The sequence below is a fragment of the Malus sylvestris genome, chromosome 15 (genome assembly GCF_916048215.2).
Source record: "Malus sylvestris chromosome 15, drMalSylv7.2, whole genome shotgun sequence".
Taxonomy (NCBI): domain Eukaryota; kingdom Viridiplantae; phylum Streptophyta; class Magnoliopsida; order Rosales; family Rosaceae; genus Malus; species Malus sylvestris.
The window spans coordinates 47,988,335-48,001,505 of NC_062274.1; the positions used below are offsets into that span (position 1 = coordinate 47,988,335).

The following is a 13,171-nucleotide window of genomic DNA, read 5'->3' on the forward strand; positions in this document are numbered from 1 at the left end:
ATAAATTTTGCTTTAAATCAGGCACATGAAGAACATTTTTCAACTGAAAACAATGGTGATCAATATTTAAAGAAGAAGAACCAGAGTGATGAATGGGCAAACCTTTGCCATCACCAATGTAGACCTGCTCAGGACCACGATAAGGCTCAGGATGTTGCAGATTTGTGTAGTTATTTGTCATGTGAGAACTGGCGCCAGAATCAACGAGCCAAGTAGGAGCAGATGAAGTAGAATTAGTATGAGCAACCATAGCAGAGTGAGAAGAAGATCCAGTGTAGCTAGGATTCATGCGTTGGGGACAGTCAAAAGCTTCATGATCATATTGACGGCAGATTTGGCAAGAAGGACGTTTGCCAGAGAAAGACCGACCACCACGAGAAGAGCGTTGATTATTCGACCGGTAATAGGTGCGTTGAGAGTTGCCTCTGAAATTGCCCCTGCCTTGGAAATTTCTAGGGTTTGAAGAACTGCCACGATTTTGAGAGTAATTAGAAGAACGACCTTGAGAGAAAGGCTGTGAAGAATAAACCGGAGTAGTGAAAGCCTGAGGAGCCATAGGTGGTGTGGGAAGAATACCCGTAGAAGAATTAAACGCCTGGAAATGAGCAGTGAGAGGCGATTTCTTGCGATTATTCAACTGAATTTCTTTACTCAGAAGAAGACCATGTAGTTCATCAATGGTAGTCGATCCGATACGAAATTGAACAGCATCAACAAAGGAATCATACTTCGATGGTAGGCCATGAAGTGTGATAGAAATGAGCTCGGAATCGGCCACCGGAGCGCCAACACATGCAAGAGCATCTGCGATTTCCTTAATTTGTTGGAGAAATTGAGCAGCAGTAGATTCACCTTTTGTAATTGTGCGTAGACGCGATCGAAGATCATGAATGTGAGATTGAGAAGCAGCACCCAATCGTGACTCCAATTTTGCCCAAAGTTCGCGAGAAGAATTAACTCCAACAGTGTAAGGAATTAGGGTTTCAGACAATGTGGAATTGAGCCAGATGAGAATGTTTTGATCATTTTCATACCAAGAAACATAATCAGGATTGATGAGAGACGTGCGATTGCCAGAGTCATCCAATAGCATTTGAGACGGCGGAGGCGTTGAGCCATCAACGATGTCGGTGAGATTGTAGCGGCAAAAAATTGGAGCAAACAAAGCACTCCAGGTAAGGTAATTGGTAGTGGTAAGCTTAATTGGTACCATAGATCCAATATTTTGAATTGTGATGGAGGAGGTCACCGGAGGAGAGACCGTGACAGAGGACGGAGGTTGATGACCATGAGTAGTAGAGTCAGACGAAGAAGCAGGAACCGCCATTGATGCACAGAGTTAGGGTTTGAGAGATCAAGACGGCGAGCGCAAGTAGAAGAAAGGAAGAAGAAAGGTCGCAAGGCGGTGAAGCGTGTTTGGATCAGGTCGTAAGACAGAAGGCGGTTGATACCATATTGAGAAATAATCTTTTTCATTAACTTTTGATAATAATACAACCTGTATATATACAAGTATATGGAAAACCATCTAACAAACTTAACTTTCTATCCAATATCTAAGTAGGATCTTTATTACCTACATTTACATTTATACCCTCAATATAGGCGAAAACTGATGCTTTTTAAGGTTTAGAAAGTTGCATACAGTAATCGGGAACACAACCAAAAAAACAGAAAGCCGAATGGCACTTTTTTTACACAAGGTGGTGAGTTTATTGATAGCAATTTATACATTAACTTTGGGATATCAATCAGTTCACAAGCAATATATATATATATATTTATTTATTTATAAATATTTATAAAGGTTCATTATTTCATTTCATTTTCATCAATCACAGCTTGCTGAGAATGTAGCTTGTGGCTCCTTAATACCATCTTCTGTTCCAGCTACCTATTTTTTCATTCGAAGTTCCATCAACAAAATCCAATGCATGCACTTCTACAAACTGGAAAGAAGATCAAATGAATACCAAAGCAGTGTAACCGCTGATGAAATGATACATAGTTTGAGCCAAGCTCAGCTTGCTCACTGGTGGAAGCACACCAAATGCATCACATGCCAGGAGAATGACATTTTTCGGATGGGGACCAACACACGGTATTTTAGCATTCGGTATATACTCTATCGGATATGCTGCCCGGGTGTTTTCTGTAACAATGTTTGCCAAGGTCAAACCAAAAATCAGCAGGACATAATAAATAGTTGTAAAGACCAAGCAAATGTTCTTTATATGGACTATGATTCATATCATTCTCTGTAACATCTTATTCACTTGCCACTACTTGTGCTACATGGAACTAAAATAAGAATTAACGAACAACTCACAGCAACTTTTTCAAAGTTCTCAAAATGATAGTTTGCTTAAACCGAAATTAGTCGGTTAGACTTACCAGTAACAGATTTCTCTGAGTAATCAACTTCTCGATTATGGTCATCGAGCACAACATTCTCCAAAACTGCCAAACACATGCAAACATATTTGATAAGAATTTGAAATATCACTCCAATCATGACACAGAACATAAACATTTCACGCTAACTGTCATTTTTAAAATAGAATGTTCAATTATGATGTTAAGTACCAGTCCCAAATTTGATAGCATTCCAAATATCTGGTTCCTTGCCCTTTGACAAATCAATGCACTTGGCATAGCAACCACCTTCAATGTTTGACACACCATTGTTGCTCCAGCAGTGCTCATCATCTCCAATTAGATACCGATTATGATCCGTAGACAGAGTCGTCTTCCTAGTGCCTGCAACAAACATCCCAGGATCAGTTACACAAACATGAAAGAAATTGAAACACAAAAGATTGATGTATCCGTCACCAATTGATCATTGCACACACTGTTATGGTAGTGCAATAAAACTGTACCAGATAAGCCAAAGAAAAGGGCAACATCGCCGTCTTTCCCCATATTGCATCCAGAGTGGAGGGAGAGAATTTGACGCTTAGGCATGAGATAGTGCATGACACTGAACAGGCCTTTCTTCATTTCCCCAGCATACTGGGTTCCAAGGATGACCATTTCCCTCCTAGAGAGATTGAGGTCTACGCTTGTAGAGGATGTCATGTAGTGAGTGTAACGGTTACATGGAAACTGCCCGGCATTGTATATTGTGAAGTCTGGAGTACCGAAATCCTCAAGCTCTTCAGGAGTTGGGCGGATGCACCTGTCATCCAGCCAGTTATCGTTTCAACACTACGCAAGTGTAATATGTTGCTGCATTCAGCATTATGCACTTAATAATCTAGGCATATCAGCTTAATTACTTACATGTTATGCATAAACAAGGAGTGGTAAGCTCTGGCAGATACAATCCGAACTTTGATTCGGTGTTCTGGATCCCAGTTAAGAAACTGATCATTCACAAAAACCTGAAATGCAGATTTACCATAACACCAGTCACTATTAAGTATTGCAGAGTGTACAAATTGGAAGAAGCAAAGAGATTAGGAAAATTATCAAAATTAGATTCATATGTTTAATTTGCATCTCTCTGTCTTGCAAGTAAACCTGTGAAAATCAGCTCGTTTCTTGAACTATTGTTCTATAGCTGTTTGTAGCTGTTACAACTTTCCTAGTGCAAAAGAGCATCTTGTTGCAGACCAATTTTAACAGAACTTCTTGGGTGCACGTCAGACAACTAATTTACTGCTATAAGATAAATAGATTGATAACATCACGTAGATAAGAGACAAAATTACTCAGTCAAGCAATTGTCAACAGTATAGTTAACATGTTTGCACAACGAGTTTGATGGTACTGATCATGACTCATGAGAACATCTACGATTGCCTTATTGAATTTTTACATGACAGGAGCACTGCAACACTCATTAGGGAAAAGACAAGGTCCACAATTAAAGACTGGTCAAGACCAAAACCAACTAAAATAGTTTGGTCTACTGTTTGCTTTAAATATCATGTAGAATGAAGTCAGAATTGGATCCACTCCGGACCTTAATGTCCAGAGCCTAAGGATCCACAAATCTGTCACACAAATTAAATTTGGTGGTTCCCATTAACTTATTCTATTGGCCTACCTCACACAAAACCAACAACTCCAATTTCTTTTCCACACAAATGTGTGGCCCAAATTTATAGATCCCTAGGCTCCAGACACCCAATTCCCACAAAGCCCATTTCATGGAAAAGAAATAAAAGCAAAGAACGTCCGACTGAGAGGATATCATTTTTTAGCATCCAGTGCATCATCATATACACCAGATATTATATATGCATATTGTTAATGGGCGACAAATATAATATTTGCACATCCCTTGGATTGAGGAAATGGAGAACAAGAGGATAAGCATACAAGCAATCTAATTTGCAAACAGTCACTGCCAGCTGATTAACATGTTTGCTGCATGATTTTCGGACCCCATGTGTTAAGCAAAAGTGTTTAAGATATAAAGGGCCAGTTTACACTGCTTTTGTAAGTGTCAAAAGTGTTTTTAGATGATTAGAAGCATTTTTTATCGTGCATGATAGGAACCTTAAAAGTGTTGGTAGATAAAATAAACATTTTCTAGTGTTTTTTTAACATTAGAAATCATGTTTGAGTGTGATTTCATTTCATTGTGCTTTTAACAAAAGTACTTTAGTAGTGCTTTTCACAAAAGCATTTTCAAACAAGCTCTTTACATGTTGTGTTACCAAAATTTGAAAGTAAACAAACAAGCTGTAGAATCAATCAGAACATGAATATGACGATTTACCAATCATAAAAAACAAATTAAGAAGAGTAATGATCAACATATGGGTGAGCCCCTTTACTAAAGAGAAATAATACCTTGTCCAAGGAATTAAAGTAATCTACAGCTCTTTCTCTGTTCACTAAGAAAGTATGCTCGTCCATTTCAATGTTGGGTGAGCCCCTAATTAATTAGATGCAAATAAATTAAGAGGCCGTAGCATGCGCATTACGGAGAAGAAGCACGCAAGCACTTACTTTCCCCACCAAAGCTCGTTTTCAGTTTCTTCATCTTTGACGACTCGTTTGTTGGAATCCAGCAATACAACTAATATAACTAAGTCTAACAGGATTTGAGAGAAAGATTGTAAGATTTAGAAGATGAAATCAGAGAGAGAGAGCACACACAGAGCATAGCCTTTCAACTTCTATCATTGTATTGCATTATGGGCATAACAACCCGAAGAGACATATATCTGATGACAAAGATGAGAGAGAGAGAATCATAACCTCAATTCAATCTCAACCAACCATCACAACCTATCTTAAGATCAAGACACTTGTCAAATGATAAGCCCTATGAGACTTAATCAACACATCACAATTTTACACAATAGCTCAGCCTATGAGCTGAGACATGACACACATAACAATCTTGTAATGTTTACAAATCAGTACAACAACTTACATACTAACACTCTCCTTTAAGTTGTGAACTGATTTCACTCCAAGTAGATTTCTCAAGTAAGTGAACTGCTCCCTTGCCAATGCTTTTGTAAAGATATCTGCCAGTTGCTCCTTTGTAGGACAGTGAATCAAATCAATTACTCCTTGCTGTAATGCTTCCTTTATGAAGTGATATCTTCGGTTTATATGCTTGGTCTTCTGATGAAAGATGGGATTCTTGGTGATGGCTATGGCAGATGTATTGTCACAATTCATTGGTGTTGCAACCGTTTGCATTTCACCAAAATCCTCTAGGACAAATCTCAACCAAGTAGCCTGTGCTGTTGCTTCAGAAGCACTGATATACTCTGCTTCGGCTGTGGATAATGCAACACATTGTTGCTTGACTGAAGACCAAGAGAAAATCCCATTTCCAAAAGTAAAAGCATACCCGGATGTGCTTTTCATGTCATCCTCTGAACCACTCCAGTCACTATCACAGTATCCCATTAAGAGTGTTCCTTCACCTTTCTTGTATTCCAAACCAAAATCAAGGGTTCCTTGAACATATCTCAATACTCTCTTTGCTGTTCCATAGTGCTTGTTAGTGGGACAATGCATAAACCGAGCTAAGAGACAAGCAGCATACATTATATCAGGTCTAGTTGCTGTGAGATACAGCAGACTACCTACAATCTGTCTATACTGAGCTTCATCTGCATTTCCACTTCCATCTTCTCTTCTCAGTTTGTCACTTGGAACCAAAGGAGTACTCACTGATTTGCAATTCTGTAGTCCGAACTTCTTCAGAAGAGATAAGGCATAATTTCTCTGATGAATGAAGATACACTCCTCAGTTTGGATTACCCCCATACCAAGGAAATGGTGTAAGAGACCAAGATCAGTCATCTCATACTTAGACATCATCTCAGCTTTGAAAACATCCATTAACTCTTGACAATTTCCAGTATATATAATATCATCAACATAGATGGATACTATGATCAATTCTGTGTCTCCCTTGTATTTGGTGTACAGAGTTGCCTCACTGATACTTTTCTTAAATCCACAAAGCATAAGATATGAGTCTATTTCACCATACCAGGCCCTAGGTGCCTGTTTTAGACCATACAAAGCTTTATGTAATCTGTAAACCTTTTCTTCCTCTCCTTGCACTACAAACCCATCTGGCTGTTCAACATATACTTCCTCTTCTAATACTCCATTCAGAAAAGCTGATTTCACATCTAGTTGAAATAACTTCCATTTATTCTTTGCTGCCAGTGCAATTAGAGTTCTAACTGTGTCTAATCTTGCAACAGGTGCAAAAGTCTCATTAAAATCAATTCCAGGCTTTTGTGCATAGCCTTTTGCAACAAGTCTAGCCTTGTTCTTTTGAACTGTTCCATCCAAATTCAGCTTTGTTTTATACACCCATTTCACTCCAATCACAGGCTTATTTGAGGGTCTTCTCACCAACTCCCATGTCTGATTTTTTTCAATCATATTCATTTCATCCTTCATTGCCTTTTTCCAAGCTTCATCCTGTGCAGCTTCATCAAAGGATTCAGGTTCAACAATACATAAGTGACATCTCTCATAGATCTCACTCAAATTCCTATACCTCAGTGGAGTATCATCATACTGAGCAGAGACCCGTGAACTACTTGATTCACCAATAGCAGTAACTGTAGAACTTCCAGCTTGAATTTGAGACCCATCAGATCCTTCTTGTTCATGAGATTCAGACATCTCATCAATTTTATCCACCTCTGAAGACTCAATTGCAGATAAAGGAATACAGACTTCCTTGACTTTGTGTTTCTCCCAGTCCCATCTACCATGTTCATAAAAAATTACATCTCTAGACAACAAGACCTTTTGAGTTAAGGGATTCAGTACTCTATACCCCTTTTCACAGGTTCCATATCCAATGAAAACACCCATGACACTTGTTTCTTCTAATTTGTGTCTTAGATTCCCTGGAATAAGAGAATAGCAAACTGAACCAAACACCTTCAAATGTTTAACCCCAGGTTTTCTTCCACTGAATTTCTCAAAAGGTGTAGTATTCTTCACTGCTTTTGTAGGACTCCTGTTAAGCAAATACACAGATGTGTTTACTGCTTCACACCAGAGATTGTTTGGAAGTCCTTTCTCAAAGATCATGCACTTTGCCATCTCCACAATCGTCCTGTTTTTCCTTTCTGCTACTCCATTCTGCTGTGGAGAGTATGCAATTGTGAGCTGTCTTTCTATCCCCAAATCTTCACAAAATTTTCCAAACTCATTTGAGTTGAACTCACCTCCCCTATCTGTCCTTAGCTTCTTTACATGATATCCACTTTGAAGCTCAACCATGGCTTTAAATTTCTTAAACACATAGAAGGCCTCTGATTTGTTTCTCAAGAAATATACCCAGCACATTCTTGAAAAATCATCTATGAAAGTAATGAAATATCGATTGCCACTCAAACTTGATGTTTGCATAGGACCACACACATCCGAGTGTATTAGTTCAAGAGGTTCCTTTGCTCTCCACATTGATTCTTTGGGAAATGGTTCCCTGTGATTTTTCCCCAGTGCACAACTTTGACATACAGTTTCACTGTCTTGGATTTCAGGCAGCCCCAAAACCATTTCTTGACTCTGTAACAGTTTGAGACTTCTGAAATTTAGATGACCGAACCTCTTGTGCCAAATTCTAACACACTCCTGCACATTTGTCCTCAATGCAAGCTCCTTGTTTGTGTTGAGGATTAAGGGAAAACATCTATTTCCTCTCTGTTTCACACTGACCACCAGGTTTTGTAAGGATCTATCATCGAACACATCCACTTTATAATCTCCAAATAACAGAAAATAACCATGCTCAGTCATTTGTCCCACACTTAACAAATTTTCTGTAAGACCAGGTACAAGCATAACTTCTTTTATATATCTTCGACCTTTTACAGTTTCAATGATCAGTGTTCCCTTCCCTTCAACTTCAACCAAAACTCCAGTGCCAACTTGGACTTTTGCTTTCACTTTCCTGTCAATATCAACAAGTAGATCTTCTCTGGATGTCATATGATTACTACATCCACTATCTATATACCATTCATCACTTATCTTCCTTACTTCTACAGAATGATTTGCATAAAACAAGTTTCCAGTTTCTTCAACCTGATTAGCAAAGTTCACATGCTGCACAGTCTTGTTCATATTACAATACCTTGCAATATGCCCAATTTTGTTACACTTGTGACACTTAACTTTGTTTTTAACCCAACACTCTCCATAGTGAAGTTTATCACAAAACTTGCACTTATCTCCAGTATTGTTTGCCTCATTTTTCACAGTGAATCCACCCTTATTGCTCCAATCACCCTTGTTACTCCATTGTTTCTCTTTTGGCTTAAAATTCTTGTGATATTTGTTACTGTTTGGCTGACCATTGAACTTATTTGACCTCGGGACAAACTTCAAACTAGCAAATGCTTTCTCCATACTACTCTCTCCATGTCTATCCAACCGTTGTTCATAACCTTTCAAGATAGCTACAACATCCTGTGCATCTATGGTGTCTAAATCCTTAGTATTCTCTATCACTGCTGCAATACTATCATAGGACTTAGGTAAACTGATTAACAATTTCTGAACAACCCTTTGATTACTCAGATCTTCACCATAACTCTTCATTTGATTAATCAGATCAAACAACTTAGCAATATACACAGAAAGAGATTCACTATCATTCATGCGAGTATATTCAAAATCTCGCCTAAGACCTTGAAGTTTCACAGATCTTACTTGTTTATCACCAACGAACTCTTGTTTCAGAATGTCCCACGCAGCCTTCGCACTTTCCTGAGTTGCAATCCTCGGGAAAATTTGGTCTGAAACTGCACCTTGAATAATACCCAGTGCTCGAGCATCCTTAACTACATTCTCACGCAGCAGCTTCCTCTCCGCCTCTGTGAGTTCCTCTTCCTTCGCCGGAGCTCTGTACCCACTCTCAACCATATTCCACAGTTCATACGAGCGAAAGATGGTCTTCATTTTGATTTGCCAGAAATCAAAATTCTCACCATTGAAAATTGGTGCCCGGAGTTCTCCTCCTCCAGATCCTGCCATATTAGATACTCGAATCACCGCAATAAGCTTTTGCTGTGAATCCGAGACCCACTCGTAGAAACAACGCCCAGAAATCTAGATCGAACTCGGCTCTGAGGCCATGTTGGAATCCAGCAATACAACTAATATAACTAAGTCTAACAGGATTTGAGAGAAAGATTGTAAGATTTAGAAGATGAAATCAGAGAGAGAGAGCACACACAGAGCATAGCCTTTCAACTTCTATCATTGTATTGCATTATGGGCATAACAACCCGAAGAGACATATATCTGATGACAAAGATGAGAGAGAGAGAATCATAACCTCAATTCAATCTCAACCAACCATCACAACCTATCTTAAGATCAAGACACTTGTCAAATGATAAGCCCTATGAGACTTAATCAACACATCACAATTTTACACAATAGCTCAGCCTATGAGCTGAGACATGACACACATAACAATCTTGTAATGTTTACAAATCAGTACAACAACTTACATACTAACATCGTTTGTCTCTCGGAGAACGGCCAGTTTTTGCCCCAGATAATGTGGCCAACGCACCCGATGCTGTTACAAACGAACCTTTCTCATACTTTATAGCTTGCTCATACAGATCTGTAGGTACGTACATATATATACAGAGAATAAGTTCGTTTATAACAACATAAGATTATATATATATATATATATATATATGATCAACTCATGCAGATATTGATGTAGCCCCAGTTGCCAATCAATTGCGCCCAAAGAATAATTACAAAGCAGTTGTCTATAATGAAGATTTTCCACCCTACGAACGTGTATTGCATAGTAATATGGTAGAATATCTCATCTATAGATCTACTAAGAAAATGATAATACGTGCATATCGGACAAGGTACCGCGCGTATATTTTCTTTTAATCTTATTATAATTAATGTTAATAAACTATGTAATATCTATACTATTACTAAGAAAATAGGCCAATGTAGAGCAATATATTGTCAGATATCCATATATCTATTTTACTTCTCACACACCTCTCTTAATTTTTGGTCACCAGATTTAATGAATTAAAGAAGATCAATACAAAAAATTAACAATGATGTGCATAAGTAAAAATGAATGTGTGATTAACATTGTCTTATATATTGTCAAATTTAATTGTTAAGAAAAAGAAACTTTTCGGGCCAGCGTCGAACAAATGTCAAATGTTAACTGTAATACTCGTAACAACTAGATTAATGGACTTTGAACTAAGGGATCATATGGTAATATCAACTAATACTATATGATCCAGCATCTCCTTGGAGTCTAATATCATGATTATTTTGACAAGTTATAAACGCCCATATAACGTCTGCTTTCCGCCTGTATCATCAATTAGTATTATGACCAATTGTTATTTTATAGATATCACGAGATTTCTTGTTGGACCAAAAATAGTTATTATTTCTCTCATATTATATAACACTAAAAATAGGACATATCAACATAGTAATCTACCCTTATTTTAACAAGTTGAATGATACACCGTATTATAATACATAAAATAATACATCACGTAATTTGTATTCTTGGAGCCCAAAAAAATATAGTAGATTTGATCACCTAATATGATCCTTTCCAATCTATGATTATTACTATATCAACTTTATGGAAAGGGATCCTCTCCAGATCCCTTCCACTATGTCCTCCCCATCAAACAATCCGGATCCTTGAAATTTGATCCAACGACTAAAATTATTATAACTTTTAAAGTGAACCCATGTTTATAGCCATTAGATCAAATTTCAACGGCCTAGATTAGTTGATGAGGATGACTTGGTGGAAGGGATCCGGAGAGAATCCCCTTCCCAACTTTATAAGGAAAATGCTTGAAAGATTATGATCTTAAACTATATTTTAAAGGAAAACTAATGAAAATGGCTTGAAAACTTTGAGTTTTAATGATAAGGAAAAAATAAAAGGTAAAGTGAATAGTACCAATATTGACTTTTTAGTGTAAAAATGTGGTTTTTCGTTAAAGTGAACAGTACCAGGTGCTTTTCGTTAAAGTTCCTATATTTTAAAGATCACATGATATGACAGATGATTATTAGATTTATAAAATATATTTAAATAGATCTTAGTATTACTTTTTATAATATAAGTAGGGATCGTAAACTGAATTACCAGCAGGAGAGAGATTGTAAAGGATATGAGTAAACTTGAGGGCACTATCATGACGCCAAAGAGAGAAGCGTCGTAAAGATGATGCTCAACATGCGTCGCCTTCTGCCCATCTGACTTCCTGGCAGGGTCCCCCTTCACCACTTTGGGTCCCGTCTCCCTCGTCAGCGACGCCAATGAGGCACTGTCACAGACACCCACGGTGCATTCCATCACCATTCAGTAACAAATAAACATTATTAAAACACAAAAACGCATCGTTGCCGACAGAACTCAGAACTGCATTACTAATTTACACGCGTACGTACCTGATGGACTGGAGCTGCTGCTTGTGGCGATCCTCTTCAGACATGGTGGCGGCAAAAGCCCCCTGCGATCCGGTGATGGGCGTGGTAGGCTGTGACTTCTTCTTCTGAAGAGAGTGAAGCTCGTCGATCGTCTTGGCCTTCACCGGTGTTGTGCTGTCGTCGTGGAAAACCTCCGACGCGGTCTTCTCATGCTGGGTTTGGATTTTCGGCAGTCCATGGCGTCCCATACTTCCAGTCCTTGAATAGCTAAACACTCCATTTTCTGCCCTATTATTCTGAGCCATATTTGTTTATTTTTTCCCTGCAAAACATAACAAATATATTGGGCTAAATTATTGAGCAGTCCAAATGATAATAAGTTTTTTTCTTTCGAAGAGTGATTATCACTGGATACCAAGTTACAGTAACTAGTTAAGACTATCGACCAAATATCGACCAAGTACCGAGTATGGTACTTAGTAAAGTTGATCAAAATTGGGCAAATAATACTGTAAATTGGTATTCGTTACTACCTTTTCCTTTGCATGTAAAGGATGCAACAAAGAAAGAGAAATTCGAACCAGAAACTGGGAGTGAGACCAGTCACCAAGAAAGCCTGCACGTTTCAAGGGGAGGATGAAAGAGAGAGTTTTAGAATTTGATACGAGAGATCACTTGACAACGATCCATATAAAAAGGCTTTGAGTAGTCCCGGGATTCAAGATATATGCATTAACTAGGGTTAGTTTAAGTAATCATCGTTGGACTGCATATAAAAAGAATTAAGAATTGGGAAGAAGAAATTTCCAAGGTGGAAAATAAATGTGAAACGCTTTTCAATAAGGATGATCAGGTCAAGTTGTCCCAAAACGGGGACGCGTTTGTTGGATAAGAACGTAACTTAAAATGTTAGCCCACTAGTTATTGTAATGGGTTAAGATAAGGATATGTTCAGGATTTGATTTTAACTTGTATTTAAGGTGTCATTTAGTAATATTTTTCTTTATTTGTAAGTGAGAGATCTTAGATTTGATTCTCGTCAAAGACAAATTTGAATCAATTATTATGGTTAGCTCAGTGTGAAGCTTAAGCACCCCTCATTCTTAGTCTAGATAATATCGCTTGTTAGAAAAAAAAAAAAAAAACTTGTATTTAAGGTGTTAATTGTTTGTAACTCAATTGTTTATGAGAATTTATCATTGCAACAAGTTTGAGTCTCCCCCCTCCCTCAATAGCGCTTGAATAAGAATAA

At 37.9% G+C, this 13,171-nt stretch overlaps 1 pseudogene; it reads right to left on the reverse strand.

Moving 5' to 3' along the window:
• Positions 1 to 1,713: 1,713 nt before the first annotated feature.
• Positions 1,714 to 12,620, reverse strand: LOC126603616 (phosphoenolpyruvate carboxykinase (ATP)-like; annotated as a pseudogene).
• Positions 12,621 to 13,171: the final 551 nt, after the last annotated feature.